This window comes from Natator depressus, chromosome 16, assembly GCF_965152275.1.
Source record: "Natator depressus isolate rNatDep1 chromosome 16, rNatDep2.hap1, whole genome shotgun sequence".
Classification (NCBI taxonomy): Eukaryota; Metazoa; Chordata; order Testudines; family Cheloniidae; genus Natator; species Natator depressus.
Genome location: NC_134249.1, coordinates 26,184,184 through 26,210,269, shown reverse-complemented (window position 1 = coordinate 26,210,269; position 26,086 = coordinate 26,184,184). Strand labels below are relative to the sequence as shown.

General features: G+C 40.6%; 1 protein-coding gene across 2 annotated transcripts in view; it reads right to left on the bottom strand.

The window, feature by feature from the left end:
• The window catches only part of RALGPS1 (Ral GEF with PH domain and SH3 binding motif 1), a 394,814-nt gene that overhangs the window by 356,253 nt on the left and 12,475 nt on the right, over positions 1-26,086 (bottom strand). The window contains exons 3-4 of one of the 2 annotated variants that reach the window (XM_074973514.1): positions 10,089-10,157; positions 7,763-7,848 (exon numbers count right to left, since the gene is read on the bottom strand). The exons of the other annotated variant lie outside the window; for it this stretch is intronic. The gene's annotated coding sequence lies outside the window, so the exon portion shown is untranslated. The remainder of the gene's footprint in view (positions 1-7,762; positions 7,849-10,088; positions 10,158-26,086) is intronic. 2 annotated transcript variants of the gene reach the window in all.

The following is a 26,086-nucleotide window of genomic DNA, read 5'->3' as shown; positions in this document are numbered from 1 at the left end:
AGCTGGCGGATGGAACCCCCAGCTGGCAGTGGGCAGAGCGGGGCTGGCAGCCGGGACCCCGGCTGGCAGGAGCCGGCGGAACCCCAGACCGGCATCAGGTGAGCCGATGCCGGTCTGGGGTTCTGTCCACCAGCCCCTTGCCAGCCGGGGTCCTGGCCATTGGCCCCGCTCAGCCTGCTGCCAGCCTGGGATATCAGCTGCCGGCCCTGCTCACCTCACTTCTGGTCTGGGGTTCCAGCTGCCCGGCCCCCTGCCATCCAGGGTCCGGGCCTCCAGCCCTGCTGAGCCCTCCTGCTGGCTTGGGGTACCGGCAGCCGGCCCAGGGCTCTGCTCCTGGCCTAGTCCCAACGCTCTGCAGCCCTTATAAAAAATTACACTACAATTTGCTTAAAAACTTGAAAACTTAAAAACTTAGTATATTACTGTAATCGTTAAAAAATGTATAATGTTAATAAATACATAGGTTTGATGAAACAAACAAAGTAGTTGTACTTATGTGCCTGTGCTTAATTTGTGTTTTCAATGATTTACCTTTTAAAAAAAAATCTCGCATGTCTCGCACCCCCAGAAAGAGTATCTCGCACCCCCAGGGGGTGCGTGCACCCCAGGTTAAGAACCACTGCACTAAACTGATAAGATCTGCATTTTAATTTAATTTTAAATGAAGCTTCTTAAACATTTTAAAAACCATGTTTACTTTACATACAACAATAGTTTAGTTATATAATATAGACTTATAGAGAGAGACCTTCTAAAAATGTTAAAATGCATTATCGGCACGCAAAACCTTAAATTAGAGTGAGTAAATTAAGACTCAGCACACCACTTCTGAAAGGTTGCCGACCCCTGGTTTAAGTTAATTCCAACTCCTTAATGTGGTATTTATTGGTCAAAGCTACCAAACAACAATGTAGTAAAAGATTTTTATTAGTTTTGCCTGATCAAGTATTTTTTTTCAGAAATGATTAAACTGTTTAGCATGTGGCAAAAATGGCAAATATCAACATTATGCAATTATCTGCCATGAAATGTTTTCACATCACATATTCTTAATTGTCGAAGTATCTCATCCATATCTTCAATTGAAATTTACTGACCAGATCAGTTTCACACTGAAGGTAGTGTGCAAGTAGCAGCAGACTCTATGCCCATAGTTTGTAATGCACAGTGGGTAGATATAAATGTACATGAATTCTTAACGTAATGCTTCTCCATTTGTAAGCTTTCATACGTACTATGTAGCATCTAGTCTGTCTGGTAGATTATAATTTGTAATTGCTTATGCCTGCAATACTAGCCTTTGAAATATTCTCGAAACTAGCTATTAATTCAGTGACACTTTTTAGTATTAAAGATAATACACAGCTTCGTATTGGGCTTCAAACAAAGTGCTCACTAAACAAAAATGGCAATTTTGATACTAACGTAGTTCTAATTTATATCTAATTTAGCACAAGTCTATATACTTGTACAAAATGAAAAATGGTGGTACTGGTGGTGGTAATGCTAATATACTTTGGGAATTTTACCGTTACAGGGACGTTACAGTATTTGAAGATATGGTGGATACAAGCCCCTTAAAGTTTACATCAAAGAGAAAAAGACTCTCCATAAACTTTTTAAAATGTGGTATTTATCAAGAAAATCAAAAGAAAGCAAAACTGTCAAAAGCCACCAGTGCTGGACAGAAATCAGGAAAGATGAATTGTATTGGCAGCTACTTGATGAGTTATTATCTAATTTGGATGATGTGGAAACAATACTCAATCACAGGGGTTGCTTTCAGAAATACACAAGCAAACTGAATTTGGAACATGTCAGAGTAGTATTGAACCCAGGGAAAAAAAGGACTCAGAATTTGATCAGAGAGCATCACATTTTCCTGCTTCTAGAGCAGGGGTGGGCAAACTTTTTGGCCCACGAGCCACATCGGGGAATAGAAATTGTATGGCGGGCCATGAATGCTCACAAAATTGGTGTTGGGTTACGGGCAGGGTTGCTGGCTCTGGGGTGGGGCTGAGGAGTTTGGAGTGCAGGAAGGTGCTCTGGGCTGGGACTGAGGGGTTCGGAGGGTGGGAGGGGAATCAGGGCTGGGGCAGGGGTGGGAGTGCGGGCTCTGGGGTGGGGCTGGGGATGAGAGGTTTGGGGTGCAGGAGGGTGCTCCAGGCTGGGATTGCGGGGTTTGGAGATCGGGATCAGGGCTGGGGCAGGGGGTTGGGGAGAGGCTCAGGGGGTGCAGGCTCTGAGTGGTGCTTACCTCAAGAGGATCATGGAAGTAGCGGCATGTCCCTTCTCCGGCTCCTACGTGGAGGCACGGCCAGGTGGCTCTGCATGCTGCCCCATCGACAGGCACCACCCTTACAGCTCCCGTTGGAGTGCATAGGAGCTGGAGTGGGGCCATGCCAGGGCTTCTGGGAGCTGCGTCGTGCAGCCCTGACCCTGTGCCCAACCCATTCTGGAGTGCCAGAGCGGGGCTGAGCCACATGGTGCAGCCCCAACCCAGCACCGGCGGAGCGGGGCTGAGCCGCGTGGTGCGGCCCCGGCCCAGTGCCCTGGCCGGAGCACCAGCCAGCTTAAAATGGCTCGCGGGCCACATCCGGCCCACAGGCCATCGTTTGCTTGCCCACCCCTGTTCTAGAGGCACAAGAACAAGCACATCCTCCAGCAATTGATCTTGGTGCATTGTTTGCTTGAGAAAAACATACAAGACAGACAAGAAACTTCATAAAATAGAAACATCTGAGAGAGCAACCAATCTAAGGAAGGCAGCACTTCAACCAAGAGGCGATGACAAGTTGCTGTGGAAGACCTGATTGCTAAGGATGCAGTTTATTACTTAACACGCCCTTTTTCCTGCTTGGGTAAAACAAATCTTAAAGAAAAACCATCTAGTTATACTGCAACAATCCAATGATAACGCTACACTTTATCATCTGATTGAAGAGAGAGACAATGATCTTATGTACAACAAAAAAGCTCTTCGCCTGTCCAAGCTGCTACAAAGCTATAAAGTCCTACTTCCCTGAGACATCGAAACTGCACACTATTCCAGTAGTAAATTACAGGCAAGATTAGAAAAACAACTATGGTTCTGCAATTTCATTCCATACACAGCAAGGACAAGGTAAGTCTACCATTTATTCTGTACAGCACAACATTAGCTGATGGTATCCAAGCTCCTAGTAATCTGAAGCAGGAACTTAAGTCAGTATTTTGTCAATGTTCTTCTGGTGAGTAAGACTGATGAATAGCTTTCAAATGAACAAGGGTTTTTTTATAATGCCGCTTCAATCCTTGTCTAAAATATTCAGATTATTATCCAAAGCTAGGTGATTGCAGTTTACTGACGTCAGCTACTTTTTTGTGCCCCAATTGGTGCAGGAGTTTGCCCTCAGGTTGATAAAGAGGTATATAATTGAGCCAGCAAAGAGTGTCAGCCTTTCAAAGAAAATGTATCTCAATAGCACAGTGCACAGTGTTTAACAGTTCCACAATTATTACACCAGTGCACATAAGCCTTGCTTCACAGCTATACCATGAGTTTAGGTCTTGCAATTTAATTGACATACTACACCTTCATGGATTCCACATCAATTACTATTAGCTGCATCACTAGTGCTGCAAAAACTGAAGTAGGAGACTCCAGAGAGCTGTGTTCATTCCAAATGGAACTGATCCACTTCATGCTGGTGCAAATCTCATGCATGAAGGAGATAATAATATAGACATCAATGCAGAGATCACTGATGGAAAAAATACCTTCCATTCAACAGCTAGAGTGGTATTTCAAGAACAGTCAGCAGATAGTCCAGCATCACAACAAACATCACTGAAGCACAGGAAAGAAAAATCACTTTATTCTCCCCGGGCAATGAGAGTCTCTTATGCAGCGTCTCTAATCAGAACAATCTTCCCTGCACAAAATTGTGTACATGCCAAGGCAATGAAGACTGTGGTATCCCATTCATTCCCAACAGAGATAATGATAAACAAGATACAGAGAATACGCTTGACTGGAATAGTCACCAGCGCTATTACATTTCAGTAACATCTGTACACGTTTATTATTAGATTTTATTTTACCCTTTAGGTTATTGTTGTGATGCTTTGAAGTCACAAAAAAATCCAGTTTTATGTCTTGAAATAGTTATTAAACAGAAACTAATGCAAATATTTCAGAGTGGTCATTTTAACATGTCAATGGTGTCATTGTTTATCCCCATTTCTATGGTAACAGAACCACTTGACAGCTCCACATCATACCTCATCTTAAAGTAGACATAATAAGCTTTCAAATGATGTATGTTGTGCAAGTGTGTAGAGTGGGTACAAGAAGTCAACCAAATTAGTACAATCTGCCACTCGCCTATTACCTGTCCTCCTCTCCATTTGTTTTATACAACTGTCGTCACTTAGCTTATCAAATAGAAGGCTAAGGATGACAATCACAATCTGCAAGTACGTACATGGGAAACAGAAATCGGATAATAGGTGGGTCTTCAATCTAGAAGACAAAGGTATAACAGCATCCAATAGCTGGAAGTTGAAGCTAGACAAATACAGACCCAAGAAGAGGCACAGTTTTTAACAGTCATGGTACAGTAACTCCTCACTTAACGTTGTCCGGTTAACATTGTTTTGTTGCTGATCCATTAGAGAACATGCTGGTTTAAAGTTGCTCAATGCTCCCTTATAACGTTTGACAGCTGCCTGCTTTGTCCACTGCTTGCAGAAAGAGCAGCCTGTTGGGGGCTTGGAACAGGGTGGGCCAGCAGCCCCCCTATCAGCTCCCCACTCCCCTAAGTTCCCTGTGCTGACTATCAATTGCTGGGCAGTTCAGCTGTCCCCCAACTGCCGTGTGCTGCTCCTATCCTCTGCCTTGGCGCTGCTCCCGGGAGCCTCCTGCTTGCTGTCCGGGGGGCGGGGAGGGGGGAAGAGGAGAAGGGTGCTAATGTCAGGGTGTCCCCCTCCCTCCCACTCCTGCCCTCGCTCCTTTACCCCATCTCCACAGAACAAGGGGGGACACAACAGGGCACAGAATGGAGGGAGCCTGCTGGCAGCAGCAGCTGTCTCAACTTGCTGATCTACTTAAAAAGGCAGTGTACTTAGATTGGGGTCAGAGTTCTTAAAGGGGCAATGCACATCTCTCTCTCACACACACACACACACATACACACACACACACAGTGTGTGTGTCTGTCTCTCTCTGCCATGCTGTCTCCCCTCCCTCCATTCGTGTTGCCTTGTAGAGCGTGAGGCTACCTTAACAACAATGTGTTAACCCTTGAGGGCTCAGCCAGAGTGCTAGTTCATCATTTAGCAGGAAGGCATTCCCTGGGAAATATCCCACCCTCTTCCACTCTCTGACTTCACCACCTCAACCAAGCTTCATTAATTCTTATGGGGAAATTGGATTCGCTTAACATCATTTCACTTAAAGTAGCATTTTTCAGGAACATAACTACAACCTTAAGCAAGGAGTTACTGTAATTAACCAGTGGAACAATTCACCAAGATCTGTGGACTAGTGTTCCCTCTAATTTTTTATGTCCATGTGCGGAATGAATTTTGTTATGTGCACCAATATGGAGGTGATGTGGGGTGGGGCTGAAGGGCTTGGAGTGTGGGAGGGTGCTCAGAGCTGGGGAAGAGGGTTAGGGTGTGTGGGGGGGTGAGGGCTCTGGCTGGGGGTGCAGGCTCTGGGGTGGGGCCAAGGATAAGGGGTTTGGGGTGCAGGGGGGGCTCAGGGTTGGGGCAGAGGGTTGGGATGTGGGGGGGGGCTCTGGGGTGGGGCCAGGGATGAGGGGTTTGGGGTGCAGGCTGCCCTTGGGCTGCAGTGGGGAGAGAAGACTCCTCCCAGCCCTCTCTCGCCGCAGCAGCTCGGGGCCAGATGAGAGGCGCCTCTTCCCGGCCGCAGCAACTCCAGCGGGGCTGGGCTGGGCCAGGGGGAGGGGCTCCTCTCCCCGCTGGCGTGGCCTTTGAGAGCCTGCTGCGCAGCCTTACAGGGAATTTAGCTGTGGACTCTCCATCACGGAAAATCTCCAAATCAAGGCTGGATGTTTTTCTAATAGATATGCTCTAGATCAAATTCAAGGAAATCCTATAGTCTGATCTCCTGCATAACACAGGCCATATGATTGTATTTGTTCTTTCTGGCCTTATAATTTATGAAACTCTCATCATTTTGAAAATCTTCTCACATTATCTGTTATCATTTCTTCACTCCATTCAAGAACTTTCTTTGTTCAGCTTTGGGCATTATGAGTCAGCAGCTTTGCATTTATTATAGTTATAATGAGAAAGTACTATCTAGTGAACTCATCGCTGTACACTGAAAAATAAGATAAGGTAGCCATTAATATATAAAAGCACATTATTAAATGCCCTACCCACCCTCCAGCGGTTTCTAGATTCTATCAAACCAATGCTCTTCAACAGTTTACAACTCCACTCACTCCTGCCTTCAGCATCTCAAATGATTTGATTCCACCTATTAGCCATGCCCCTTTCTCCAATCACTAATGACTCCACTTAGTTACCTTCCCCTCTTCCTTCTAGACAGTTTTATACAGTATCGTAATTGCCAGGCAGCTGACTGAAGTAGGAGCCAGATGCAGGCTGGAGCAAGGGCTGGCTAGTGTGGAAACAGGCATGGGCTGGAGCAGGAGCAAGGGCCAGATGGAGCAGATTTGGGAGAAGGAGCACGGGCTGGCCGGAGCCTATCTGAGAGGAGGAACAGGAGCAAGAGCAAGTCAGTCTATCAAAACTACTTGGCAGTGGAAGTGTTCCAAGCCAGGTAGTGACTTTGAGCAGACTGGACAGACTGCATCCCTTAAGAGCCTGTACATCTGCCTTGGGATCACCAGGATGGGTCCTTGCCTGTGGATTGGCTGAACGGCATCGGGTCTATCATCACTTTCTCTAGCTCAGGGGTAAGCTAGGAATCCTTTCCATGCAGCAGTTTGCGTCTCCTATCTGGGAGCATGCAAGCCACTTGCACACACTAGCACGACCAGGGATAGCTGCCGGTGAGGTCATTACAGTAAGTACTGAATCATCCATAAAGGATCAAGAGCTTGTTGACTAACCAGTGGTGTTAGAATAACAGCATCACTGGACTTGATCAAAAGGAAAAAATCAAATAGATTCTTTACTTTCACACTCTCTTACATGTGATGTCTGGATTCAACAATGACTATGTCTGTCTGTCTCCTAAACAGAACAGGTAGATGAGAACATATTACATCTGTGATCTGTAGCCTACACAGATTCTCCATTCTATATTATATCTATTTCAGAGTGCTGGTCCTCCTCTTCAAAATCCTTAATTGGCTAAGGTCAACTACCTCAAAGCATGCCTCTCCCCTAGAACACAAGTGTGATGCAGTTGTCAGCATGTAGAATTCAGCTTGTTGAGACCAAAGTATAGAACCACAACCTCAGTAAGGGTGGTCTGGAGAACAGAGTCCTACCATGACAATAACTGAAATTTAAAGCACCTCTATTTGACACCTAGAGACCAGAGAGATTGGTGGTGCAATACAGATACATACATATTCCCTTACAGTTATACACATTTTAGTATAATAATTGCAAATTATCAAAATCCTTGTTTTGCTACTGCATGTTTCAAACCATGGCCATTTTGGTGTCATTAGAAACACTGCATGTGCATACTGTCCATATTCTACAGTATGCATCTTGTTAGGTTTTTTTCTTTGTTTGTTTTTTTTAAATAATAAATAAAATCAGATTAACTTACCCATATTATATGTTTATCTCCAAATTTAAATTCAGGTATTCAAAAACAAGAATGGTATTGCGACATGTCTCTCAGAACAGTAATTTCTGAAAAAGTCAAATAAAGCTACATTTTATACAAAAGTACTTTTCAAATTCACACACAATCACACTCTGCTGTAGATTTTGTTCTTAATGGTGTTTAAAATCAGTTATCTTTGAAAACAGACTATTCCTTACATAATACAAATATCAGATAGCCAGGTTTTCCATCTTAAATTCTATAATGCTTATACTTCAATTTTCATACGATGTATAATTCAGCAATTTACATCTCGGAATTTACAATCCTTTAATATGACTGAAGTATTAAAAATCTAATACTAGATTTCAAAAAATATTAACTAATGGGAATTATTGTTTTGATCTTATACCATTTTAATAATTTAATATGAATATGTTTTACTGTAAAGTGTCTATGATACTTTTCATGATAGATACTATATAAAATACATTCTAAAAAGATCTCTGTACCTGAAAAGGGGTCTTTTTTAAAAATTATATTTACATTACAAAATATTCAGTTTTACAACTACAATATTTTTTGATGGATGAAGAGTGGGAATTCTTGTTCTGCCAAGATAAAAATCTGGGAAGCAGCTCAAATTCCACTGACCTTCCCTAAGGAAGTACAGCATGTTACATAGGATACAGAGGTAACTGAAATAAGTGAAAAATCTTTGCAGCCTAACACTTTTATAAAGTGCGATTTTCCTCTTGATTCCTATATGCAACAATATACTTCCAGAAGAGGAGAATGGTTGTTTAATCATCAGGAGAAGAGCTTTTCAGTGAGTGTTTCTTTTTCTGAATTAATAGAGAAATTATTAGCTCCTAGGAATCAAAGATCTATGATTTTCAGTGAGGTGAGATCTTCATGCAAATCACATGAAAGAAAGCCTTTATTCTGCTTTCAAGGCTCTCCTGTGTATATTTAAAAAAAAAACATTATTAATGCTTCAACCAGAGTAAGTCATTACATATCACAATGACTTCTCAATATGCAGCAGAAGAGCAGGATAAAGGTTCATGGAACCAGCTCACTATAGCACAAATGGTCATTCAATATGAAAGGTTGTAAATGCTAAACTCTGTGGGGTTAGCTAGTGCAACTTAAAGTGCAACTCTCTGACCCTGCCAGCAGCATGTGCATATTTTGCCATCGTTTTGTTATTTTAGACATAATGCAAATAGTGATATTAACAAACAGTAAGAGGGAAAGGGGAAGGAAGGCCAGGGTTACAGAAAAAATAAATCAGTTACGCTATTCTGGTCTACACATATCTTGATGTTCCTTTAAATTAAATATTTTCTACCTATATATCTACGTACACACATCTGTTTATACACAAAAAACATTATTAACTTAAGGTTGCTACTGTATCCCACCAACAGAAACTACACAAAGTAAGGAAATCAGCAGTTAAGTCATTCAACATCCCTATTCCCCATCCTCAGAACCTCTTCTCAGTCTCAACTGTACCAATTTTTAAAAAGGCTAAACGGGATGATTCAGGTAATTATAGGCCTGTCAGCCTAACATTGATCCCAAGCAAGATAATGGAGCAGCTGATCTGGGGCTCAATTAATAACGAACTAAAGGAGTATAATGTAATTAATGCAAATCAACATTGGTTTATGGAAAACAGTTCCTGTAAAACTAACCTGGTATCCTTTTTGGATGAGATTACAAATGTGATTGATAGACATGATAGTGCTGATGTAATATGCTTAGACTTCTGTAAGACAACTGATTTGATACCACAAGAAATTTTTATTAACATGACACACATTAAATTAATTAAAAACTGGCTAACTGATAAGTCTCAAAATGTAACTGGAAACAGGGAATTATCATCAAAGTGGGTGTGTTTCCAGTGGGATCCTGCAGGGATCTGTTCTTGGCCCTATACTATTATCAATCTAGAAGAAAACAAAATCACAACTGATAAAAGTTCACAGATGACACAAAATGGGGGAGTAGTAAATAATTAAGAGGACAGGTCCCTGATTTAGAGCAATCTGAATCACTTGGTAAACTGAGCACAAGCAAACAATGTGTGTTATAATATGGCTAAATGTAAATGAATGAAATGAAGAATGTAGGTCATATTTACAGGAAGGAGGACTCTATTATGAGCTGCAGTGCCTCTGAAAAATATCTGGGGGTTGTGGTGGATAATCAGCTTAATATGAGCTCCCAATGTGCACTGTGGCCAAAAGAGAGAATGCGATCATTAAATGCATAAACTGGAGAATCTTGAATTGGAGTAAAGAGGCTATTTTACCTCTGTATTTGGCTGCTGGAATACTGTGGCCAGTTCTGGTGCCCACAACTCAAGAAGGATGTTGATAAACTGGAGAGCCAAAAGAATGATTAAAAGCATTAGAAAACATTCCTTATGGTGATAAACTCAAAGACCTCAATCTAATTAGCTGAAAGGGAAGGTTATGGGGTGACTTGGTTATAGTCTATAAGAATCTACGTGGGGAACAAATATTTAGCAATGGGCTCTTCATTCTAACAGACAAAGGTATAAATTATATCATCCGATGGCTGGAAACGGAAGATAGACAAATTCAGTCTGGAAATAAGGCATAAATTTTTGAGTAATTAACCATTGGAACAATTTACCAAGGGTTGAGGTGGATTTTCCATCACTGACAATTTTTAATTCAAGACAGGATGTTATTCTAAAAGATATGCTCTAGGAATTATTTTGGGGAAGTTCTATGTCCTGTTTTATACAGGAGGTCAGAGTAGATTTGGTCCCTTCTGTGCCTTGGAATCTATGAATTTATGAAAACTACCTCCCTTCCATTACTCTCACACCACATTCCTTTACCTTCATCCTGAAATTAACCACTATCTGACTGCTATTTATTAACCTATGCAAGATGTGCTGTTTGCCTCAGTCCAGTTCCAAGTGAGGAGGGGTCTATTTCTCAGAAATATCACAGTTGGCAATGACTGAAAAATCTTATTCGTAACTACAGCAAGCCAAAGATTTAATGGGGGTAAAATGCATATGGCCCACGGATCTGTAGAGAGGAGTGACATGACCATAAAGAAGACATTGGGTAGAGGGGAAAAGGTGCATTTAGTTGTGCACCCAGTTGTTTGGAAATGCTTTCACTTCCTGTCTTTTGAAATTGAAAAAAAAGTAAAGGATCTCTTCACCAGTAAGTTGACCTGCTTAGCATGTTGGCTTCTGTGATCCCTTTTGTAGGTCCCAACTCTCCCTATGCATTGTATATGTAGCCTGGACACACGATTCAGGGCTGAAGACTCCACTAGGTGACAGAGTGAGCCAAATCATCTTTGCAGTTCTACCATCTGGGGTCTGATTTGCAGAAGTTCTGAGCACTCACAACGATAAATGAAGCTAATGGGAGCTGTGTTTTGAACATATGAATCAGGCACTAAGTATCTCATAGAATCATAGAATATCAGTGTCGGAAAGGATCTTGGGAGGTCATCTAGTTCAATCCCCTGCTCAAAGCAGGACCAATCAAGGACTTTATCAAGCCTGACTTTAAAAACCTCTAAGGAAGGAGATTCCACCACCTCACTAGGTAACCCATTCCAGTGCTTCACCACCCTCCTAGTGAAAAAGTTTTTCCTAATATCCAACCTAAACCCCCCCCCCCACTGCAATTTGAGACTATTACTCCTCGTTCTGTCATCTGCTACCATTGAGAACCGTCTAGAGCCATCCTCTTTGGAACCCCCTTTCAGGTAGTTGAAAGCAGCTATCAAATCTCCCCTCATTCTTCTCTTCTGTAGACTAAACATCCCCAGTTCCCTCAGCCTCTCCTCATAAGTCATGTGTTCCAGTCCCCTAATCATTTTTGTTGCCCTCCGCTGGACGCTTTCCAATTTTTCCATATCTTTCTTGTAGTTTGGGGCCCAAAACTGGACACAGTACTCCAGATGAGGCCTCACCAATGTCAAATAAAGGGGAATGATCACGCCCCTCGAACTGCTGGCAATGCCCCTACTTATACAGCCCAAAACACCACTGGCCTTCTTAGCAACAAGGGCACACTATTGACTCATATCCAGCTTCTCATCCTCTGTAACCCCTAGGTCCTTTTCTGCAGAACTGCTGCCGAGCCATTCGGTCCCTAGTCTGTAACGGTGCATTGGGTTCTTCCGTCCTAAGTGCAAGTCTCTGCACTTCTCCTTGTTGAACTTCATCAGATTTCTTTTGGCCCAATCCTCCAATTTGTCTAGGTCCCTCTGTATCCTATCCCTACCCTCCAGCATATTTACCTCTCCTCCCAGTTTAGTGTCATCTGCAAACTTGCTGAGGGTGCAATCCACACCATCCTCCAGATCATTTATGAAGATACTGAAAAAAAACCGGCCCCAGGACCGACCCTTGGGGCACTCCACTTGATACAGGCTGCCAACTAGACATGGAGCCATTGATCACTACCAGTTGAGTCCAACAATCTAGCCAGCTTTCTATCCACCTTATAGTCCATTCATCCAGCCCATACTTCTTTAACTTGCTGGAAAGAATACTGTGGGAGACCGTGTCAAAAGCTTTGCTAAAGTCAAGGAATAACACGTCCACTGCTTTCCCCTCATCCACAGAGCCAGTTATCTCGTCATACAAGGCAATTAGATTAGTCAGGCATGACTTGCCCTTGGTGAATCCATATTGACTGTTCCTGATCACTTTCCTCTCCTCTAAGTGCTTCAGAATTGATTCCTTGAGGACCTGCTCCATGATTTTTCCAGGGACTGAGGTGAGGCTGACTGGCCTGTAGTTCCCGGGATCCTCCTTCTCCCCTTTTTTAAAGATTGGCACTACATTAGCCTTTTTCCAGTCATCTGGGACTTCCCCTGTTCGCCACGAGTTTTCAAAGATAATGGCCAATGGCTCTGCAATCACATCCGCCAACTCCATTAGCACTCTCGGATGCAACGCATCTGGCCCCATGGACTTGTGCACGTCCAGCTTTTCTAAATAGTCCGTAACCACTTCTTTCTCCACAGAGGGCTGGTCACCTCCTCCCCATGCTGTGCTGCCCAGTGCAGTAGTCTGGGAGCTGACCTTGTTCGTGAAGACAGAGGCAAAAAAAAGCATTGAGTACATTAGCTTTTTCCACATCCTCTGTCACGAGGTTGCCTCCCTCATTCAGTAAGGGGCCCACACTTTCCTTCACTTTCTTCTTGTTGCTAACATACCTGAAGACTATGAAGAAGAGTAACCCTTCTTGTTACTCTTAACATCTCTTGCTAGCTGCAACTCCAAGTGTGTAGAAGAGTAACCCTTCTTGTTACTCTTAACATCTCTTGCTAGCTGCAACTCCAAGTGTGATTTGGCCTTCCTGATTTCACTCCTGCATGCCTGAGCAATATTTTTATACTCCTCCCTGGTCATTTGTCCAATCTTCCACATCTTGTAAGCATCTTTTTTGTGTTTAAGATCAGCAAGGATTTCACTGTTAAGCCAAGCTGGTCGCCTGCCATATTTACTATTCTTTCGACACATCGGGATGGTTTATCCCTGTAACCTCAATAAGGATTCTTTAAAATAGAGCCAGCTCTCCTGGACTCCTTTCCCCCTCATGTTATTCTCCCAGGGGATCCTGCCCATCAGTTCTCTGAGGGAGTCAAAGTCTGCTTTTCTGAAGTCCAGGGTCCGTATTCTGCTGCTCTCCTTTCTTCCTTGTGTCAGGATCCTGAACTCGACGATCTCATGGTCACTGCCTCCCAGGTTCCCATCCACTTTTGCTTCCCCTACTAATTCTTCCCAGTTTGTGAGCAGCAGGTCTAGAAGAGCTCTGCCCCTAGTTGGTTCCTCCAGCACTTGCACCAGGAAATTGTCCCCTACACTTTCCAAAAACTTCCTGGATTGTCTGTGCATCGCTGTATTGCTCTCCCAGCAGATATCAGGGTGATTGAAGTCTCCCATGAGAACCAGGGCCTGTGATCTAGTAACTTCCGTGAGTTGCTGGAAAAAAGCCTCGTCCACCTCATCCCCCTGGTCCGGTAGTCTATAGCAGACTCCTACCATGACATCATCCTTGTTGCTCACACTTCTAAACTTAATCCAGAGACTCTCAGTTTTTTCTGCAGTTTCATACCGGAGCTCTGAGCAGTCATACTGCTCTCTTACATACAATGCAACTCCCCCACCTTTTCTCAAGTTGGCATCCAAAATTAACGGATAATTTTGACAATTTTGGTTTAAATCTTTCTGTGCCTCAGTTCCCAATCTGTAAAATATGGATATTATTGCCTTATCTCACTTTGTAGCAGTTCATAAACATTAACAAAGGTGATAAGCACTACAGAAAAACATGTGAAGTAATAAGTCTGTATTCAGTATGTGGTTTGGAAGGTGTGCCATAAATATGGCCTGTGGCCACACATGGGTGATGCTAGAAATAAATATTCATTAGTTACCTGTTTAGTGAACAGAGACCATCCTGCTCACTGAATACAGCAGGGATCCTATGGAAAAATAGTATGTGATCATGTGTTGAAAGGAGCGAAATTAAGGATCCATAAGTAATCTTAATTCTGGCAATGCATAACTTTTGAGTGCTTGATTTGGCAAATGTAGTAACTAAAACTAAAGAATGAAAGACCTTTAAAGGAAGAAAGAAACAGTTGACAGTAAAGATTGGAGACTTTTTACAGAACTAGAGAAAGCAAAGGAAATTCCTACTCCACTGGATTTATCAACAACAAGAAAGTTTTTGAATTAAGAGAATAAGGAGAAGCCTTTCCGAACGATCAGCAAGTCATTCTCTTAAAGGATTCAGAAAGGCAGATCTGAAAAGCAGCTAAATGTGGACCATATGACTTGTTATATGATAGCCGATTGAAAATAGCCAAATAAACTCCACTTATCCACTGGTCACAGGAATAAGTAAAAACAGTAAGTAAGCTACTATTTAACTGAGTATGCTCCACTTTAAGACACATGTATTATAGAGATTTCATATAGTACCAAGAAAGTTATGTAAACTATGTAGTTAATCGTGCAGTTAAATATTATTACATTTATAAAAACAATAGAAAAAAGATTAGGTTCATGACTAAAAGTGCAGTAACATAGGAAAAAAGTAAATCCAGTTAATTATTCAATATTTTCAAACACTCCACTTTAACATAGCATTAGTATTTCATAGCAAGTGGCAAAAAGTTAAATGTGTATGGTTTGATTAGAGTAGCATGACCTCACTATCATAACTATTTTCATATCACAAAAATAAAACAATGTAGAATAGTAAAATACCTAATTTCACAGAAAGAAAAGAAGTACTTGTGGCACCTTAGAGACTAACCAATTTATTTGAGCATAAGCTTTCGTGAGCTACAGCTCACTTCATCGGATGCATACTGTGGAAAGTATAGAAGATCTTTTTATACACACAAAGCATGAAAAAATGGGTGTTTACCACTACAAAAGGTTTTCTCTCCCCCCACCCCACTCTCCTGCTGGTAACAGCTTATCTAAAGTGATCGCTCTCCTTACAATGTGTATGATAATCAAGTTGAAAAGGCACTCTAGTTCTTTGTTGCCAGAATTTCAGTGCTAGCATAATGAATCAGAGAAAAGGAAGAGACTGAGAAAGAAAATATTAAATATTACATTTGTAACTGCATTATTAATTTTTTAATTTTTAATTGCCAAGATTGGGGATGGGAGTAAGTTCAGTTTTAGTTTTGCTAAGTCAAAATTGTTTGTATGTATTTTTTGTGAGAATTTTATACTTTTGGAGCTGTTAAATTAACTAAATATTGTTTTTAATTTTTTTGTTTAATACTGCAGAAACACTTCAGTATTGCAAAAAGGGGTTGCTACTACTGCTAACAAGAATGAAAACTGAAAGTTCCAGGAACAGAGGCAAATATGTAACCAAATGAATGCTTACAAAAAAACAAAACAAAAAAGAACTCTACGTCTCCTGTATGTGAAGGCAGGAGTTACTCTGGAAATCGCCTTAACTAACCATACAATATCGTTTTTCTTCTTATAGCGTTTCTGCAGTGCACAATCTCATCCACTGCTTCACAAGCTTGCCTCTAGGGTATTGTTAGATTTATGCCAGAACCAATTAGGGTTGAGCTCTGCTAATTCGAAGAGCTCACTCCTTAATATTCATGATGGAAGGTCAAACTAAATTAAAACTACATAGTACCTGCAGGTTCCATGGTACTATTTGACTACTCTTTGGCTAGGGCAGCCAACATAAACCTCAGCACTAAAAGAAACAGAACCCACAGCGTGAACTTTTTCTGAATCCTCTTTCCAGATAAGATAGTTTGGAGTATGCGGGGCAAGACATAAAAAGCTGACCATCTCCCAGGTTTCCTATCCCCAGCTACATATAATTATTCTTTAAAAATTTAGCAACTTGAGCGCCTAATTTTAAATACTATTTGTTCCAGCAGGAAGATGGCAGCAGAAGAACCATGAGCCCATAAATCCTACTCCAACAGGAGTAGTGGCTAAAGAACACAAGTAAAACCAAGTTGCTGCAGCTTGGAGCAATATGCACGGATACAGTTACTGACCAAGAGCACCGTTATGACCCTGCTTTACATGAGCTAGCACAGGCTCTGTCAAGGTTCCTTCCCCACTCTGAACTGTAGGGTACAGATGTGGGGACCTGCATGAAAACCCCCTAAGCTTATTTTTACCAGCTTAGGTTAAAACTTCCCCAAGGTACAAACTATTTTACCTTTTGCCCTTATACTTTATTGCTGCCACCACCAAGCATCTAACAGATATATAACCGGGAAAGAGCCCATTTGGAAACGTCTTTCCCCACAAAATCCTCCCCAAACCCTACACCCCCTTTCCTGGGGAATGCTTGATAAAAATCCTCACCGATTTGCATAGGTGAACACAGACCCAAACCCTTGGATCTTAAGAACAATGAAAAAGCAATCAGGTTCTTAAAAGAAGAATTTTAATTGAAGAAAAAAAATAAAAGAATCATCTCTGTAAAATCAGGATGGTAAATACCTTACAGGGTAATCAGATTCAAACCATAGAGAATCCCTCTAGGCAAAACCTTAAGTTACAAAAAGACACAAAAACAGGAATATACATTCCATTCAGCACAGCTATTTTATCAGCCATTTAAACAAAACAGAATCTAACGCATATCTAGCTAGATTATTTACTAAGTTCTAAGACTCCATTCCTTTTCTGTTCCCGGCAAAAGCATCACACAGACAGAGAGAGCCTTTGTTTCTCCCCCCCCTCCAGCTTTGAAAATATCTTCTATCCTCATTGGTTATTTTGGTCAGGTGCCAGCGAGGTTATCCTAGCTTCTTAACCCTTTACAGGTGAAAAGGGTTTTTCCTCTGGCCAGGAGGGATTTTAAAGGTGTTTACCCTTCCCTTTATATTTATGACAGGCTCAAACCTGGCTTTGTCAAAAAAACCAACAGTTGCATCTCCTAGCAGATTCTCAGAAATACGAAACTAAAGAGAATGCAACAACCTTTGAATAATTATCCCCTGAGATACGGAATCCTCCACATTTGAACAAAACAGAAACCAGTCAACATGTCCAACTCAACACCCACATCTACACCAAAAATTTCCCAGAAAAGAAACCAACAGGATTAGAACACACTATAAAGCAAGGTGATCCGCATTTTTACTCTAACAAAGCAGTCCAGGCAAATGTATATATGGAACCTACTTCAATTTATACTGAACTGGTACCAGAAAGAGAGACCATTGCATATCTAGCACACTTTTTTCACATAAATTTGACAGAGGAAGAAGGAAGCATGACAATGAAAGACATTTTACAGTTGGTTGGAATCCAACATTATGCAAGCCATCACACTACCAAGCAGGTAACTTACACACTATATGGCATTTATACAATTATAACAGAATGGGATGAAAGGATCCCCAAGGAGTCAAGTATTATACTGGTAGATACGAACATTCTAAATGTTGCCAGAGGTTTTGAAAGAATAGAAAAGTTAGCAAATGACCTGGAGTTTCAACACCAAACACCGTAAGTCAGTCACAGAAACTTGAAAAAAGAACTCAAGTTAATGAAGGATCAATATTGAGATTAATCAACTATAAGAAAATGCTTAACCTGTGTATACTGTATAATACCAGAACATAAAAACCTTGAATTCAGATTTGTCTTCAACTGATTTTTAAAAGCATGGTTGTCATATCACCTAGTTTAATTTTATTTACTCCTTTTTTAAAAAACTGCATTGTTTGTAACACAATCTTATAAATTTGAAAACACTGATTGTGGTGGCAGCAATAGCAACACTGATGGTATCAGCATAGCGCTATGAATAGCACATTTAGTTAACCACTGCTGTAGAGAAGGCAGAAGAGAGACATATTCTTCAGGGGTAAAATTATGTTTGAGATGTTTAGTTTTTTAAATTTTACAAGTAATTGTGAACAAGATATTTTTTAAAATTAATAGATCTATTCTATCTATTGATGCCTTTGGAAGTACAGGGTCTCTTGGTTTATATCAATCTTCAGAGAAGAAAAAGCCATTTTATTGAGGAAACCTTATTCCAGATGGTCCATTTCTCCAGCAGAGGTAACAAGCACTGCAAAAATGGCTCAAAGAGGTAACTTTATTTTAGAAAAGGTTTCCTATCAGTTAAGCTATAGATTGCACTAGTGTAGAATACAGCAGGGCCTGTCTATGTTGTCATCACAAAATACTCTGGGGGAGCATGTGCAGACAGGCAAAGGGGCAGAAGATGTTGGAAGAAAGGGAAGAGAAATTGTTTTGTTGTCCAAATGACTAGTCCAGTGGATATTCACCTGTGCACATTATGTATACTTCTAGAATTAACTCACCTATGGCAAAAGTAGTTTTCTTCCAATCAGATACTGTGAATTCACCTGAGAGATCTTATAGAATTATCTTTACCAAAACTGTTCTACTTTCATATGGCCACACAAAAGTGGCCATATGAGGCTTCTCAGACATAAGAGGCTTCTCTAAACACAGAGCCACAGCAGTATGAACAGTCTTAATATAACCTGTCCTGGTCTCCAGCTATTAGGGGCACCACCAGCACAAAGTGATCAGCAATAGAAAACTTAATTTTTAGTTTTTGTAAAAATTTAAGTAAACTATAAACAAAAGGTAAAACTTACAGAAACAGTAAAACGGCTTCTCTGTAATATTACAAAAGACAGAGGCAGTTGTTGAGCATTAGCAATAGAAAATGAAATATTATATTAAAGCAGTTATATTTAAAGTATTAAAAATTGATTAGGCTGCCTACTAGTTCCCCTTTTAGCTCTGGAAGGAACCATCTGCCGCAGTGGTTTTGTAGTTATAATATGTTATACATTAAATTGCACAAGAATAGATCTTCCTAAAGCAGATGTAGAACCCCAACTCCCAATTTCTCTGACCTCTATATTTCATGACAGTCCACTCAGTGAAAGATGTTACTAGAAAGAGAAAAATCAGATGTACAATTTAATATGCTTTACGGCTGTCACATACAGGCTATAGATGGGCTGTAAATAATTTTTCATGAAATGAATCTGTTCATATGAAATAAGCCCGTTCAGAGTACATTTTTCCAGGTACAACCCCAAAATGTACATCATCCCACAGAATTCTTTCACCAAGGATCAAAAAGAAATAGATTTACTCTGTGCCACATTAGGGAAACTTCAGTGATTGTTCTTCCTTTTATAGGAGTAAACGAGTATGAAGTTGAAATGTCAACTTCAAAGTTGTTTGAAAATGTTCCAACAAAACAGTTTTCCATTGGAAAATGCTGATTTGGCCAAATCAAAATGTTTTGCGAGAATATATCAGTTTAATCAAAAACATCTATGAAAAATTAGCAGAGTCCTTTTTTTGACAAAGTACTACAATTTTATCATTTTGACTCATATTACGTATAAATATAAACATTGAAAACAAGTTGAAAAAGTACTTCAACCTTATTGAAACAGACTTATCAAAGATTTTGGTATTCCCAAAACAAATTTTTCATTTAGCAGGATCTTACAAAATTTCAACTTTTTGTTCGAGTCTGGAATTAAAGGAAATTTCAAAATGTCAGAATTTCCCAGGAAACTGAAATTGAGTTTTGAACAGCTCTAGTCGACTTCAAACAAGGAGTTGAAAGTAACTTCAGATACTACATCTGCCATTGAGTCTCCCTACCAATTTTTGTGGATTTACAATCATTTACTTCTATTTTTAAAATGTTTCTCTTTCTCCTCTGTATGTGTGAGATAGATAACTACATGCACGGAGGGGTAAAAAAAAATGAAAAACTGAAAATAGAGAAAAAACATTTTATTCTGTCTTTCAGTTGCAGTAATTTTAGATGTTACCTATAACAATATGTACATTTTCAGACAGAAGTGTGATTTAAGTTGATACTGTCCCTTCAAGCTAAATTTTGTTCATTCCCTTCCCACAGAAGGATATGCCACACACCTTTATCTTCCTTTGGAAAAGGAACTGTGTCTCTGGGAAGGGAAGCAAAATAACTAAATAAAAATAAAAAAGACGACTGTTCTCTCTATGAAAACTTTACTTCTGAACCAATGTTAGTAGGGCTAGAAAAATACTTTACCACAAACTAGTGGATGAGTGGGTATCATCAGCTTCTGTAGAATGTAAGTCTTACAAAAATTTTAGATTTCTAGTCTATACGGTTATGCAGAAACACTCCTTGCACATTTGGGAGGTAAACTGATACAGGGCATTCTCCTAAACTTGTGGACAATTCCAATGCCTCTACTCTTGCTTAAGAGCTTTTCCTAGGTGCCACAGAATCCAAACTGACCCCTCTCCTGTCAGTTTTCATTCTTGCCATTCAGAACTTGTGTCCAGAAGTTAAACTGACAAGAACCAGGTCAATTTTGCTCTATTCCTGCTAGCTGGAAAGGCTAAGAGCATCTACAGTGTCAGGCACTGATGCAGAGGACTCAATAAAGGCGGGGGGCGGGAGGGAAGGGGGAATACAGTAACAGAGACACATCTCTCACAGCAGCCAGGATGCTGGGATTGAGAATATAAAGTGGAAGATACCCATCGCTAACACTGCCACATCCAGGAGGCTCTGGGAGGAGACATGGGAGAAACAGAAAACTCCTTCCTTCCAGCTGCTAAAGATGAAGGATGCTTCAAATTTATCAGACTCCTTTTATGCAGAGGACGATAGAAAAGATGAGGCCACCAAAGTTGCTACAGGGAGAGCACTTCATTAAAAACACCATGAACCTTTCCCCTTACAGAAGTTAAAGGTTTAAGGTATTGCCAGATGAGTCCTCCTCCATCCCCATTTTGTTTTGGTCTTTGGCTAGTAGGTTCAATTCTATTAGATGTCTGGTAAAATGTCCAAGCCCTATGTTTCGTGATATGTTTGGGTGGGTGGATGGGTGGGATGAATTAGAAAAAGAAGAATTTTATTGAAATGAGGTGAAGTGTGGAAGAGAAGAAAGAGGAGAGAAAATATGGGGGAGGAGGCAAATATCACAATGTAGGGGAAAACAGAGAGTGATAAGGAGAGAAAGAAAGAAAGAAAGAGATTTAGTATAAGAAAAGAAAGAAATGAAGCAAGGCCAGGAAGATGAAACAAAGCCAGGAGAGATGTAAAAATTTACATTTTTAAAAAGTTATTTAATAGAATGAGGTTTAATATGAACTCATGTTTGAATGAGTCAGGAGGAGGTCTAGTTTGTTTTGCCTGAGATTCAGCATGAATATACTTATTTCAAGTGAGGACTTGAACCCAGAATCTCTTCTTGGTCCTCTGCTCTATTCTATAACTAGAATGCTTAGACATATGAAGCTAACTAGCTGAATTTTGGGTAAATGAGAAGTTACTGAAAAAAGGGAATTAGAACTAAAGTGCTCTTTCTGCAATGACTGGTGTACTGAAACCTAGAAGCCTGAACTTCTGACTGAGGCACATCACTTCTTTTGAAACCTGATTTAAAGATGAAGGCTAAAGTTGGAAATCCTAACTGTGTTGTTTCACTTTGCTGGTTTATTGCTATGGTTACTATCTTTTTCACTCTGTGCAACATAAGACTCGAGCATTATTTTATATCATATTGAAGACTACACTATTCAACAGCCAGGCTAAGCTGTAAGGAAGGAAATATATTATTTCCAGCCACAACAAAATTTTATTTTCACAATATCTACATTGAAACAAGTATTAAAGCCCATGGCCTTTTGATCAATACATTAAAATGTGGAATTCAGTAAGAGGGAGAGTAGGGAACAAAGGTAAGAGATTAACAGAACAAGAACTCTGCCTCAGATTGGTTTGAGGGCTGGGAAAATGTTTCTGCCTCTTCCTTTGGTTGACCTAGCTCAGCCAGCTTAATGTAACAGACTCCAAGGTGGAGAGAGGGGGAACTCTAAACAGAGGATTCGTCTCACGTAGGGGCAGGTTGTGGGAAGGTGTCAAAGAAATCCACAGGCAAGAAAAGCTCTGTAAGGTTCCCCTCAGAGTTTCCTTCTGAACACTTTCTCAAGTGATAGGAGTTTGGGATGCTACAGATCTTGTAGGAACAAAGCTGCACAACCCTGTGGATCACTGAAGGGAATGGGACCCCAAACAGACAGGCAGGAGTTGTTCATCCTCACATACCATGGCAGTATAGTTCCAGGATGAGCTACTACTAAGCAGTCACAGACGGGATGCAGGATGCATTAATGTACCTGTATTTCCATGCATCAAGCTGAGCAGGGGACAGTGCCACAGGCATCAACCAGTTTGCTTCCCACTCTTATCTTCATACCATATTCCTCTGCTTCTCCTTTTAGCACCACAGAGGCCCTTCTGCATGGACTTGTGGTGGGAAACGACCATGGGTTCCCACAAGAAGACAAGTCTTGCAGACATAGGAAAACCAACACCGTAAAACAAATAAACTGGAAATAAAGAAGAGAAAAGCACTATGGAGTATAGTGACCATCTACACCAGTCCAGGAGAGAGAATTCCACTATCCAGAGCATCATTCAACACTACCAAGGAAGCAACTTCAGAGTAATACACATAATATAAGTATTTTCCAAGTACACACAATGTAATTAAAGAGGTCTCTAAATTTGAACAATGTCATGTGATAGCCTTATTTACACTACAGAGGTGTGTGTTAAGGAAAGTTAACACCACAGCAAACCTAAAAGAGATATATGGGGCATATGGGGGGGGGGGGGGGGGGAAGAGCCATTCAGCACTGATAACTTAAAATAAGTAAAAGTAGTAAAGAAACAACTTAATTGAATCTCACGTCCTCAATCCCAGCTGCCTTTTTCACCACCTTTGACTATTCCTTAAACCCTCCACACAGAGGACCTTGCTGATTTCTTCAAAGAACATATTGACAAAACACATGACCTTCCTCCTCCCCTCAGCATGCCTTGCCTTCCCTCTTTGCTTCCCACAACTCTCCTTTCCCTTCTCAGACAGAAGTTTCATGTCTGCTCTCCTCAGCATGGATTTGATTTAAATCAAATTCATTTAAATCACTAGTCAGGAAAACTCGATTTAATCATGGTTTTCTACATAAAGTGCATTCTTGTTGGTTGTTATAACTGTAATACATATTCTTCACAACTCAGAAATAGATGTAGGTTTCATTTTTAGAACGTACACACTATACATTTTTAAACAGTGATTTATTTTGAAAACTTTTCAGATTAGTTTTACAGCTATATCAGAAAATGAATGATTGTTTGGTTATTTCATTTACCAAAGGTAATTGAAGCAGATATTTATGAAGTCATTGGGAGGTGAACTATCTCCAGTTCAACAGGTTAATCATTAATATTTGCAGGATTTTCTTGCCATGCTGTATTAGGATGAGTACATCACCAGACAGATATTTAAATTGTTTTAACTAAAACAACAACGTTAAGTATTCTGGATTTTTTCTTCAACAGCAAACATATAATATTTTAACAAAACAAGCATATGTTCCTCACTTCTCACATTTATCTCCAGACTTCTTCTCCTTGTCCAGATCTATTCCACCCGCAACTATCTTCTATTTGTTGAACTTTTTGAAACTTTGAACTTTTAGAGAGAGGTAAGGTATTGACTCTGTGAACACAAATTTGCAGAGGGACAACAGGGTTGGGGTCTGTTATTTCTCACCTCTATATATTATTTATTTATTTTAAAACATTTTTCCTGTTAACAAGCATGTTACCTCTGGAGACATAAATCCACAGTTTGAGAACTGCAAAACTAAGCATCTCTGATGGTATCTTCTAGACTGAGCACTGAGTCCCATTGGGTAGATAGAAAGATTAACCTAAATAATCTATACAGAAGCCTCTGGAACCCCATAAGATTGGGTCCCTAATCCATGAACTATTGGAACTCATTTACAAAGCTTTTCTTAAACATTATATGAATATATTGTCTCATACTATACAATTCGAATTTATAATCCCTAATGAGATATCTTTGAGCTATAATGTATCTTAATTAAAACGATCTTTAGATAGGTTTTTTCCTCAAAAAGCATTTTAATCAAAAAAATCAATTGAAATTTAAAAAATCTGATTTTTTTTATTTATTTGTTTTAAAATCATTGATTTTTATCCACCCTGGCTCTCCTCTAACCCAGTGGTCCCCAAACTTTGAAGGGTCACACTGCCCCTTACTCCTGTCCACACCCCCACACCCCTCCGAGCCGGGGCTAGAAGCAGGGCCGCAGCTCTGGGGGGAAAAGGGGGATGCGGACAGGAGTGCTGGGGCCACAGCTGGGGGTGGGTCTGGGTCCAGGAGCGGGGCTGTAGTTGGGATGGGAGTGGAGCCACAGCCAGGCTGCAGTGGGGACCAGCAGCCGGCCCGTGGCCAGGTGCAGTTCTACTCCCAGCCTTGCCTCCAGCCTCGGCCCTGGGCCAAGAATGGAGCCACAGCTAGCAGCCAAGGCTGGGGGCTGGTGCAGAGCCACGCTGAAGCTGGGGACAGATGCAAGGCTGGGAGCCAAGGACATGGCTGGGGGTGGGAAGGGACCAGAGCTAGGGGTGGGGAGGGACAGGTTGGCGCTTCTTCCCCAGCCCCGTGGGGCCTGGCCAAGTAAAGGTTCTTTGGGTGCTTTAATTGTGCATTTCTTACCTTAACATATCTGAATTTCCTTGATTTCAAATGTTCAGTTCTGTAATAATTAAAATATCCCTGTTATGTTTTTACCTTATTGTTGCTAATAAGTATTCTAAAACTTACCCTTATGTTAGCATAGATTTTGGTCTGGAAATTTCCTTTTTTTTTTTTAAACACAATTATTAAAAGCTGTATACATGAACACTAAACCAGAAACCCACAGAGAAAGCTACTATGCAATATTTCTCAAGAACTGATAATATGCAGTATCAACCTTAAATCCTTTTTTAAAAAATTCATCTTTTAAGGGCAATTTTACCAGTACACTAGAGGAGCACAAAGGAGCCAGAGCACACTGGACAATTAAACTCAGTTTACAGCATCACAGAGCAACAAAAAGCAGCTGAAGTATACCGATGAATCTGGCCCTTAAGATGTATCATGGAAAATGTATTCCTGCCAGGAAGCCTCGTCTGTAGAGGAAATTAAAGGCCCTTCAGGTTCCTTGGCTGGACTACATCTCCCTGGATGCATCCAGAGTCACTTGACTCCACTGAGGAACGAAACAACTAAGTCAGTTGGGACTGCATTGCATTGTGGGAGATGTAGTCCTCCAGGGAGCCCAGTGCATAGGAGACAATGGGGTCCCAAACTACAACTCCCATAAGGCAAGAGGAATGCAGTTTAATGATCATCTGTCTCTAAAGGAAGAGTTTCAGGTCAACAAAACAATTTAGATTTCAGGAATGCAGAAATATTTCATTTCTATCAAAAATGTCAAAAAAAAATTTTCAACATTTCTGAATTGAAATTTTTTTGAATTCCCATTTTGTGAAAAATTTCACCTTTTGACCCATTTTGGGACAAAAACAAACATTAAAGTGTTGGAATTTCCCACAGAATGGAAATTCAAAGTTTTACTCAGTTCTAAAAGATGGTGGTGCCAGCTACTTTTTCTCTTCTCTCTCACTATATAAGCACTACAGTACAGCTGACAGCCTAGACAAGACATTCTCATAGTTCATTTGTGACACATTTTATTTAGTCAGACTTTTTAAAAAGTGTAGCTTTCTACATCTTCTTGCTTTTATTTTACTTCCTTTCTTTTCCTGGCTTCATTCCACTTGTTCCTTCTTTGCTATAATAGCTTGTGGTGGATCTCTTCCTAAATTTTTTTCCAGGACATTTTCC